At 45.8% G+C, this 11,179-nt stretch overlaps 1 long non-coding RNA gene across 7 annotated transcripts in view; it reads left to right on the forward strand.

Moving 5' to 3' along the window:
• The window catches only part of LOC125717879 (uncharacterized), a 46,306-nt gene extending 35,963 nt beyond the window's left edge, over positions 1-10,343 (forward strand). For all 7 annotated transcript variants that reach the window (XR_007384665.1, XR_007384664.1, XR_007384666.1 and 4 more), the window contains 2 exons: positions 7,852-7,908; positions 8,973-10,343. This is a non-coding gene — a long non-coding RNA (uncharacterized LOC125717879). The remainder of the gene's footprint in view (positions 1-7,851; positions 7,909-8,972) is intronic.
• The last annotated feature ends 836 nt before the right edge of the window (positions 10,344-11,179 follow it).

Consider the following 11,179-nt stretch of genomic DNA (forward strand, 5'->3'; position numbering starts at 1 on the left):
GGGTTTGTCAAATCTCAACTAATCTCTCCTCCGGGGTCTGTTGACAAGAGGTTGGTTTCAGTTTGCCCTGTTATCCCTCATCAAACAAGCAACTCTTTTAAGTTTCCCACACTGTTTGTCGTCTGAATGAAAGTAGCACGACGCTATTTCTGGACACGCCTTTCCCGATCGACCTGTTCGCCGCCATTGCAAGGCCAGAATGGACGAAAGAAGCACGTGGAGTATCGCTCACAGCACAGACAGACGTGGGAAGATGCACATGTTGATTCTGGGTGGAGGAGGAGCGGGAAAGTGAGAGGTGACTTATCTGTGTGCTCCAAGCAGAGGGGAAAGCGTCTTTCGGACTCGCCGTCGAGACTCGTGGAACTTATGTTACATGGGGCAAAGGAAAACGCGTCTAAAGTAAAGTGAGAGACATGTTCATGTTGATTTTGAAATACTGCACAAATGACTGATTAGTGTGGGGGGATTGGGGGGGGGGGGGGAGAGCACGCAGGCGCGCTTGTGTGTATGTGTGTGCGTGCGCATGTGTGACAGAGAGAGAGAGAGTGACTAAGCCGCTTGCGTATTTTTATATATTAGTATTTAATTTGTGAGCACGGCATGAGCAGCACAGCTGTGGCCCGTGTTCCTATAGGACCCCAACAGCTGGGGAGTTCCTCAGCTGCCCCCTGCTAAGTGAGATGGATAACCTCCAGTTGTCTCATCTTCCACTGGCCCCCGTTAGACCACAGCACTGGTGTGAGGTATCGCAGCCTCGCTCCCGCCGGGAGGGGGATCGGAGCTGGACTCGCTACTGAAAGATGACAGGTTCAGATAGCGGATGAAAAAGGTACCCAGAGTAGCCCCGGTGGGGGGGGTGGAGGGCTACTCTACTGCATATCTGCATATCTGCAAGGCGCGCCACTAGAGGTGCTGACACAGGTACAACATAAATAAAATGTATAAGTACAGCGTATAAATAAAACATATAAAGTAGCCCGAATCGATAGCTACGCTTCTCTGGCCATGTGAGCCTTTTTGTACAGGCACAGTGTCAGAGATGGAGAAGTCAATACAGCCGGCCCAAATCCCAGAAGCAGCAGTATTTTGGTGGCGATGGGTCCCACTGACAGCCAGAGGACGTCCACCCCTTCGTCCCCCGCTCCACCTCTTCTTGCCTTTTATGGTGTCGGATTTGATGAGTTCTGGCAGGATGCTGGGGACGCTGTAAAAACCCTGTTCCGCTCTGTTTCAACACCTCCTCCCACAAGTTCCCCCCACCCCCCCATTCCTCAATGTGGAGATCTAGGTATCCATTTCAGCACTGGAGACCTGGCTGCTGCAGAAGCACCAGGATGTGGCTCCAGACCTGGGGGGGCCCTCACGGTCCCCCACAAATCAGTAGCTCTTCATGCGGAATGCATCTATACACCTATAACCTGGCTTTCCGGCTGCACCTGAGAGCCTCCCCATAGAGATGTAGGTTCCCATAGCAACAGAACATGTCATTTCACAAGAGTTCTTAATATAAGCAGAAATAGTCAATGAGTAATGAGTAAAGATATGAATGGGAAAAGGAGGAGGGTCTTCCTTCCTTAATCAACCGCACATGACTGCATTCAGCAGTCAGGCTTATTTATTTATTTACTCAACCCCCTTCTTTTCTGAGAATCGGACTTCCAGTATGGGTCAGAATTCTGCATTTCTGGGTTTAATTCCCCGTTCCGCGACGGTGGGCTTATGGGGCATAGGGGAGCCAGGCTCCCGAGAGCCCGTGCCAACAGCGAGCTAATCCCCCATGTCAGTTCGTTTCCAGATGTGTGGGATACTCGGGAAGAGGCGCCAGGCCTATGAGCAACTCGGTGCTCCATCCAAGCATCGTTTTGGCCTGCGCCTTGGGGGATGGTTGAACTGGAGAAGGTCAGAGTGGCTGCTGCGGGTCCCAGGTGCCCCCGGCTGACAGTAAGGGAGCTGAGCTGAGCGTCTGGATCCTGATGACTGGACTCTCTGTGCCTTTCACTCCCAGCTGTCTGATCAGAGCTCCTCCACTGCAACCCAAACTGGAGGAAGCCCCCCCCCAGATATGATGGCAGCTGATATCCTTCTCCCAGGGTGGGTGCTGAGAGCTCAGACTCTGTAAGCCTCCGGAGGGGAATGACAGACTGACCGCTCCCCAGACACAGCCAGCGACGTCTCTTTGACCTTGTGACGATGGGCGATGTTTTACTGAAGCCTCACAGATGAATGTGTTCGAAATGATGCACTGCAGTTCTTTTCGACAGTATCTGTGGCTCTCAAGCTTTTTGCCCGGAGAACCCCCTCCAGAAAGAAATGGTCAAGTCTTGTGACTCCCTTCCCCCCCCCATCTAACTGGGTTCTCCCATGATAAATTTCCCCGATGGTAAAATTTTCCAGCTGATTGCTAAAGATTTAAACCTTTTTTCCAGCATATTCAGGGAATTATCTTGTGACCCAATTATTCGGCAACCCCCACCTCCTCCACCCCCCCCCCAGTAGGTCACGACCCACAGTTTCAGGACCTCTGGCCTAAAATACGCAAGAGCCTCACTCAAACTGGCAAAACACGTTAGCTTTGCAAACATACAACCTTTAGTAAACGTACAAGTACAGTGTGTTATCCTGTAAAACCACAGACAGTCTGGGTGATTTCAGCAATCGTGTAAGTTTATTGTAAGGCGCACTGTGCAACGTGGATCCCACGTGGGTACAACATTATCGTAGACTGTACGATAACAGCTACTGAATTGCAGGCTACGACGCAAGTCAATGTACAAGAATAAAACGTCATCAACATGGATTGGTTGATAGATGCAGGTTGCAGCAGCACTCACTTTGTGACGTGGTCATACTTAGACTGGGACAGTGTCAGAAATTATCTTTGGTCACGAGATTGTGACAATACTCTTTGATCTTTGAACCTCTATCACACTGCAGTGTAGAACCACTGTTTTGGAGCCACGACCAAAGATACCGCCACAATTCTTTCACGCTGGCAATGTTTCGTCAGTCTTTAGTCGCCTGACAGTGGCTGGATGTCGCTTTGTGTGTCTCTGCCCTGCATGCACGAGTGCTGTTAGGGACGTCGGCACAGCTGCATGGTTATTTTCATTCATGAGTATAGTAAGTTGTATGTTGGGTCACAACCATGGAAGTGGGATAGGAAGCAGATGAGTATTTATTTTCAGTAGGCTACAGTTATCACCCAATCACAGTTTGGTCCTGCAGCTATGCTTGGTCATTTATTTAAAGGCACACAATGACTGGCTAATATCCAGTATCACAAATATCAGCGCTTAGTCCTTAGTTTAGGAATGATGGTTGCTGTCGAGCTGTTGCCAGCGGTTTGTCCCTAATGTGTTTGAGGCACTGATGATTGTTAGAAATAGCTCTATTCTGAGTATATAATGGCTGTTTTGAAAATTGAACATAATATCATAGTTATGTACAAATCTTAGTTTGATCTGGTTTATTCAAATTAGTTTAGCGTGAGGGTACAAAGCATAATTCAGCTTTTGAGAAAAAGGTATAAAAAGCAGCGATGAGCGTGTCGAAAATCAGTGTCGCTGTGCAAGCTAATACTTGTATAAGTATAAAATCACAGCACACATTGCTGGTTTGCTCATGCTATATTAGCTAGCTGCCCTCCTGAAATGTACTAGGCAACAGCAAACACAAAGGAGAACCCTCTTAAGGCTGGTTTCGGTAAGGGGTATAAGGAGCAGTCACGATTATGAGTCTGTTTTTTTAATTAAAGCCAGAGTGGCATTTTCCCAAATGGGGAAAAATTTCGCAACTCATTATCCAACTGCTGACTCGTCGACTTAGCACTGTGGCTCGTCTGGAAGTGTGTCCTTTAGCTCTGTTAACATGCTGCCGAGTCGAATTGCCTTTTGGGGGCTAAGTGTGGGGAGGGGAGAGGTCTCCTGTGCCCTAGACAGAGCTTAGATTGCTTTTTTTTCCATTTCAGAAAAAAATGGATGTCATAACTTGAACATACTAGTGAAAGACTAAGTAATGCAGTATTACTTTGTATGATTTGTATTTTTTTATTGCTGAGAGAAGATTCTTCTCACTGCCACTCAGGTAGTTCGAAATTCTAAGCCCCATGATTAAAAAAAAATCACCTTGTGCCCCCCACTCAATAAAAAAATTAATAAAAAATAATAATAAAAAAAAAAAAAAAATATATATATATATATATATATATATATATATATATATATATATATATATATATATATATATATATATATATACAATTATTTATTTATTTTATTTATTTATTTTTTTCAATTCAAGGGCCCCTGTAAGGTTCGAGTATCTTTGCTCCTGCTATTCTTCTGGTACCACTAGTACATGTCTATACAGCGATGTCTCAGTGGAGACTTACTGGATATATGGTGCTTTTAATCCTACATCTGCTACAAAGTCCTGCTCCCAGCTCCGTTTTGGTAGCTCCACACATTCTTCGGGCTGGTTACTTGCGCGGCGCCTCCGTGCTACATAGCCGCATCTGTTAACGAGCATGCATTTTGAACGCGCCGTGGTGTTTGGCCATGCTGCGTTCAAAGCAAAGCCTCCAGTTGGCGGCCGGCTACATCGGAGGCCTGTGGAAATTCATGCAGGATTAAAAGTCGGATGCTGTTTCCAAACATCTGCCTCTCATTAAACGGCGGAATCGGCTGTGACGTCACGATGGATCTGGGCCTGCTTCAGCCACTCGCGTTGTTTACACAGAGACGGGAGGAAAAGGCTGCCCGATTCCCTCCGCGTTTAAATTTCCTTCAGGTTGGGTCCTCTTGGGTTCATTCTGAATCCGAGAACGATAAAGCTATTGAATGCGGGTAATCCTATTTTCCGATCTGCGGCCGCTACACACATGGAAGGATACGTATCGCTTTGTAAAAACAGGAACCTACTAATGAAGTGTGACTTCTTTATTTTTCCCCAAAACGATGGCGTTTCAGACGTGCATGACAGATCTGTTTATGCTTGTTGCTGAAGTGATAGTAAACCAGGTCAATAAGAGATTGTTATCATTAAAATTAAGTGAGGCTTTTATTACATGTGCATGACATTATATTTATTTAGCAGAAGCTTTCATCCAAAGTGATGTGCCTTTTGGAGAAACTGAAGAACAAATTTCTAAGTCTCAGTCCACAAATTATGTTCACAAGTTAATACCATTTCTGTGAACTTAGGGAAATGTAAGGAAAGTTCTTTGTCGGATTACATGAGGGCCGAGTGAGTTTTGGTGACATATGATGAGGAAGACTGATAATAGTGGTCTCTTCTCCAAAGCAACTCTGAAATCACTGCCGACTGTGGAATTTGAACCAACAACCTTCTGATCACAGACACGGCATCCTAACGCACTGAACCACACACCATTGATTGGTTTTGTGTTGCATTCCCTGTCCTTTGCCCTGCTTTCATGAACACATTTATACATGCGCAGTCCAGCCACAGCTATTAGCCTGCATATGTTTTGTTTATTACAGGGTATGGGAGCCATTGGGCTCCTCTCAGGTGTCCTAGGCGTCCCTGAGCCTTCATCTCCTCCATTTCTTAATAATCCAACAAGGGCCAACCAGGTTTTTTTTGTCTACAAAACTGTGCTTGAAGGTATAGTGCTGATTTGATTTCAAATTCGCAAGATGAACAGAATTAGACTTTAATACTCAAAGACAATGTGATCTCACTATCAGCCATTTCCTTACCAAGGGAGTTTTCTTTTCTTTTCTTGGCTGCATTGACTAAATTATGGGAAATTTAGATTAGATTTCTTGCTCCAGTGACAGGCTGCGAGTGTCGATTTCAGCTCTAAGCTGTAATCTGATTGGCCGGATTGAAATTCTTATCTCACGTGACAGGTTTAATGGGGACTGGCACATAGTTGTGCCTGTGTGCCCTTGAGTTTGGATTATGAGTTTGGGGGGGCAGCTGTTACAGAAGGACATTTTTGCACATACATGCAAAATCAGTTTAATCTTTTTTGTAGTTCATTTTCCGCATCTTGGTCCTTTCAATAGGGTTGAAGAAGCTACAGATGCTAACCCAGACGCAAACCCTGTTCCCCCCCCACCCCCTCCCCTGTCAGACGGTTTTTGCTCAGAGCTGGGAGGGAGCAAAAACACGGAGCGTTTGTGGGTGCCCGAGGACCAGGTTGGGAAACATTGCTGTGGACAGTATTCATATCAGGCACTGAGTCCCCATGGATCGAACATCCACATTAGCCATGCCAAAGAAACGTGACATGCAGCAAGGGAATGCACAGGAAACGTGTTTGTCCTGCATTGTCATTTTCATGACACGCATCTGGCATGTAGAATCTTCTAAATTCTAGAATATTAAAATTATTGTGAGAAATTATAGAGAGAACTGAGAATGTTTTATTCAGCAAGTGAAACGGGGAACAGGGCAGTATCTGGCAGCTTTGCTCTAGGTTTTTAAGTTTAGGCTTTTTGTACCTTGGTGATGGCGCGTTAGTCTCCAGGACAACCGGCCAAGGGCAGCAACACTTGGGAGAGGGGAAGGCTTGGTGCTTGGACAGGGCGGAGGCGGTCCGAGAAGTACACAGGCTGAGAAACGCTGCGTCTTCCCCAGTGTGACACACTACAGTCTCTCGCCACTTCGTGCTTCGACTTTCGTAGCTTCAATCTATTGCAGTTCTTTGTATATTCAGTAAAAAGTTGGTTGAGACAGTGAAAATGATACATCACAATGCATTGGAAGCATCTTTTCTCTTCGTAATTAAATGTACAATAATAATAATAATAATAATATGATATTCGTAACGTCTAATGTCTTATTTTCTCTTATTTTGTCTAATATGTTGGGTAATATGAGTGTAATTGTCTTGACCTACCTATACAATCCTCTTGTGTGCCACGCCCCCTTATTAACCACGTGTGCAACTCCGATTGTGACAAGCTGTTTTCTGTCAGTTTGATTCCTCCGGTGTATTTAAGTCCACGTCTAAGTCTGTAACTCCAAGTCTGTCATTGACGTTTTGATGTCACATGTTCCTGTGTCCTGCATTTGGAGTGATTCCAAATAAACCCTTCGATCCTGATTCATCGTCTCCCCATTCCAGCAATCATTACAGTAATGGTGACTAAAGGGTGTTATTTCATGTCTGATAATGTTAAAAACTGTACTTAGAAGGTCATAAACAGGTTTTCTATGCTCTAACTATGAAAATGTTCAATTTATAAATAAAGAATAAAGAATCCTACTTTGCGGAAATTCACTTATCACGGTAGAGTCTGGAACTCATTAACCGCGATAAACAAGGGCCGACTGCAATTGCTATTTTAAAATTTTTCTCATACCTTTCCTTCTGTTCTCCTTCAAAGGTGTATTTAAGGAGGTAGTCTCCTGAAAACAGGGTTATGCCGTCATTCGATTTACATTGAGGATAAGTCATCAGCTTCGGACCAAGATAATATCGCAGCTGCTGCTTTTTCCTGTACTATTGTTGGGGAAAAAAAACCTTTATCAGCAGTCGCCAATCACTGGTTTAGATTTGACTTAATGTGACACTTGAATATTTTCTATATCCGTTTTTCGGGAATTATCTTGCTCAGAACTACAGTGATTTATTTAGCAGATAAATACAGATGCTGTCTTTTATTTTCAGTCTGATAGAATCAGAGAAACATCTGAATTTACTTTAACATTCCTTCTGTGCCACTTAGATCGAGTTTAAATCTCTGGAGACAACGGGAGATCCCACAAGACCCCCTGTAACTGTTACTCTCTGATCCCTGGCTTTTTGTCCTATTAAAAATCCCACATAAATGTCGTAAGGTTTATGTAAATGTTCGTCTTTTTCTCTCCCCCTAGATGTCGCCACCCCTCGGAGCTGCGATTGGCTTTTAGGGAAAAGGCCTTGATTGGCAGGTAAGAAGTGGGAGGAGCCTCCACGAGTACAAGGTGCTCAGTATGGAATCCTGTTAACTGCAGATCTATATCACGCATCTGAGCGCATTTGAGATACCGTCTGTGTTTATGTGTGATATCTAGCCTATACGGAAAACAAAAGGGTCTCAGAGAAGTGAGACGTGCACGTGCTCTACTATGATATTGTGTATGTATATACGGTTTTTGAGAACGGCTGGAGAAGGCGGCCTCTTACGTAATTCCAGGCATGGCTGCTGGTGAAGCGCTTAGCTTTGCACAGATATCACTTCAAAAACAGTCTAATCTTGCTGCCTCCTGGCATATATCATAAACAAATGCCTTGATTTACCGCCCCCCCCGCCTCCACCACGACCCCCTCCATTTCACGTGTACGTTTCTTGGTCCATCGACCAGAATAAACTAAGGCATTTCATCTCTTCAGCGCAGTGGTTCAGCCAGTGGCATGAGGTCATCTGCAGGTCTTAAAGCGTTAGACTGTCTGTATATATATCAATATATGTGACTTGACTAAACCAAAAGGAAGCATACCTAGCATGCTAATTAGGATAAATGAGTTGTTTAAGGAGCAAAAGCACGTAACCTAGGACAGAAAGATCGATATGAGTATTTGTATAGAGGGTGTTACGGGTCTGGTTTTTGTTGTTGTTGTCAGTTTTAAACGTGTGAAATTCTGTCACTTCCAGCATCATTTTTGTTTGAACCACGGACTGCAAGATGCATCGAAATAACGAGGGCATCCTTGGGGGGGGGGCATAAAAACCACTGGACTGCTTCCTTTTGAAAACTCAAGTATACCTTTTTGTCATAAGAAACATATATTTATGCTTTTATTTGTCAAGGATTAAAAGTGTGCATAAGATTATTAGTAGGTAATTATTTTGTAATTGCCTGTCACTGCTCTCTTGATGATGCTGTGAAAGGTATCCAGGCTCAGGCCTAGTCCCCCCCGCTTAGCTTGAGCTGTTAAGGAGGCCTATTTTGGTGGAGGTTTAGCAGATCAGGATAAGGCCCTCAGTACCTTGTGTTATCTCTCCATCACGCAGTGGCGAGAGGTGGGCCGTGGAGGGGACGAGCCCAGCAGACGAGGAGTCGCGGCGATGAAGAGACAAGCGTGGGCCCTCAGGGGGCCGGGGGGCAGGTTGGGGCCTGAGATGGCAAGCTGCAAGTGGGCGGGGCAGCAGGGGAATGAGACGCCTGGCAGGTACCGCACGTCTGCTCTCCGAAGAACAGCGGACAGATCTCCCCGACACGTCCTTCCTCCGCCCGGGGGCAGCCGCCATCACATCTTTCGCCGGCGGGGGCGACGTCACGCCCTGTTCCCAAGCCCGAGAGAGAGCCACCTGGAGTTACTGGTGCTGGCGGTAAACAGACCACCTGCGCTGACTCACCCCCCCCACCTCGATGCCCAAACTCGGGCACAGCGCAGCGCTCCGTGGAAGACGAGGAGTGTGGGAGCGAAGCCCCATCGGCACTGGGGAGTAACCTGACACGGCGAGTGCTGCCACGGTGTCCCGGTACTGCAGCCCTCATTCCCAGACAATAAACTGGCAAGTCCCAGAGCCACCGTGACCTTCAGCCTTCCCCAGCGACAGCGCGAGCCACAGGCCCAAGCCAGTCAGACTTGAGCTAAAAATGACTCTGCTGCCTTTGTGATGTGCATGTATATATATTTTTCCTGATTTGTCTGACATTTCAGAGAAAGCGGTAGAGCTTTATGGAGTCTTGATGGTTTTGTCAGATACCGGAGATGACGACCTTAAATGCCGGACCTCTTTTACTAAATCAGGCAGGAGGCCTGGGCCTTGCTCCAGGATGGGAGGAAGCGGGCTCGGTACCAGAATCCAGAGTCCAGTACCATAAATTGTAGGGTCCGGTAGGACCTAATTTTCATGAGCCATCAACTTTTTACTGGGTCCCTATCTTTAAAATATACCCCAACATATTCAGGGAGTGAAACCGAATGGATTATTTTTGACAATCTATGAATCAATATTGTTAGGCAGCCATTCACGTTGCTTACCTGCCACTCAATATCGTATGGGATCCCCTGGAAATTGTATAAAATCAGCCTGGCCAAAATCTTGTAAAGTACAATCAGGAACCTATGGACTGTGGAGATGCAGTTGACTCAGAAGACCATTTTAGTGTCATTTTGGTTTTTATGGGCTCACTGGTAGACGGAGCAGACTTCTTTAGGAGTGAAAGCATGATGGACTTCAACATTTCCAGATATGAAGGACTGACACTGGCAAGCTAGGGAAAGTGGGAGTAGTTTTAGACACCCCGTTCTCAGGTGTCCGTGCCTCAGGGCATATCCTGTTCCTCTTTCAGGCAGAACCGGTTTTTGCTCTGACTGTTTTATCCAGCCTGTAAATGCTACGTTTTTTTGCATTAAAAAAGTGTGATACATCTCCCTTGGAATGTCAAAGCATTTTTCTTGATTCTTCTTGATTTTCTTCTACAATGTTCCTCCGTGTAGCCGAACCACACCTGGAAGTTTGACGGCATTAACATGTATGAGTCAGGATTTTATCTGCAGTTTCATCGTACTTCACTGTAATCTATAGTAAGTAAGGGCTATCATCAGCAAAACTTGATACCAGTCCTCTGAGTAAACGTGAACATGAGCAGGTAGGACTGGTTTACCTGGGCTGTCTCCTGTCTCTATGTGCTATGGCACAGGTCAGAGGCCTGGGCTAAAAGTGATAATGACACACACACACACACACACACACACACACACACACACACACACACACACACGCCCCCACTTAAATTCCCTTGCACCATCCCAATCCACCGGGCATGTACCAGGTATATATTCGATTCCTGTTAACCCTACCAGGCATGCTAGTGTGCCTTCTGGCACTTTCCGCTAGTGGCACAATGGATGTGGGCTGGCCACGCCCAGAGACTTGTCCATAACTCATTGGGTGAGCGTGACGTACTTGATGAGTAAGTCCGAGTAGAAAGACAACCCAATATACAGCCTATGGAAAACTGACATTCCCAAGTCATGCGAGACCTAAGTGCGTAAATATAACCATTTCCATTTTTTGACCTAAGTCTTAAAGGAACCGGTAATTTCCTGTGTGGGTGCAGGGGGTACGGTCTTGCCGAACATGGCTGGGCTCCTGTGGGATTTGTTCCTGCTTCTGCTGCTGCTTCTGCTGGGCGGATTCAAGGTCGTCGTCTCTCATCTTAGCAAGATGCAGAGAAGCAGAGCAAAGCTCATTCAGCTCTTTAATCC

Source organism: Brienomyrus brachyistius, chromosome 22 (genome assembly GCF_023856365.1).
Source record: "Brienomyrus brachyistius isolate T26 chromosome 22, BBRACH_0.4, whole genome shotgun sequence".
NCBI lineage: Eukaryota > Metazoa > Chordata > Actinopteri > Osteoglossiformes > Mormyridae > Brienomyrus > Brienomyrus brachyistius.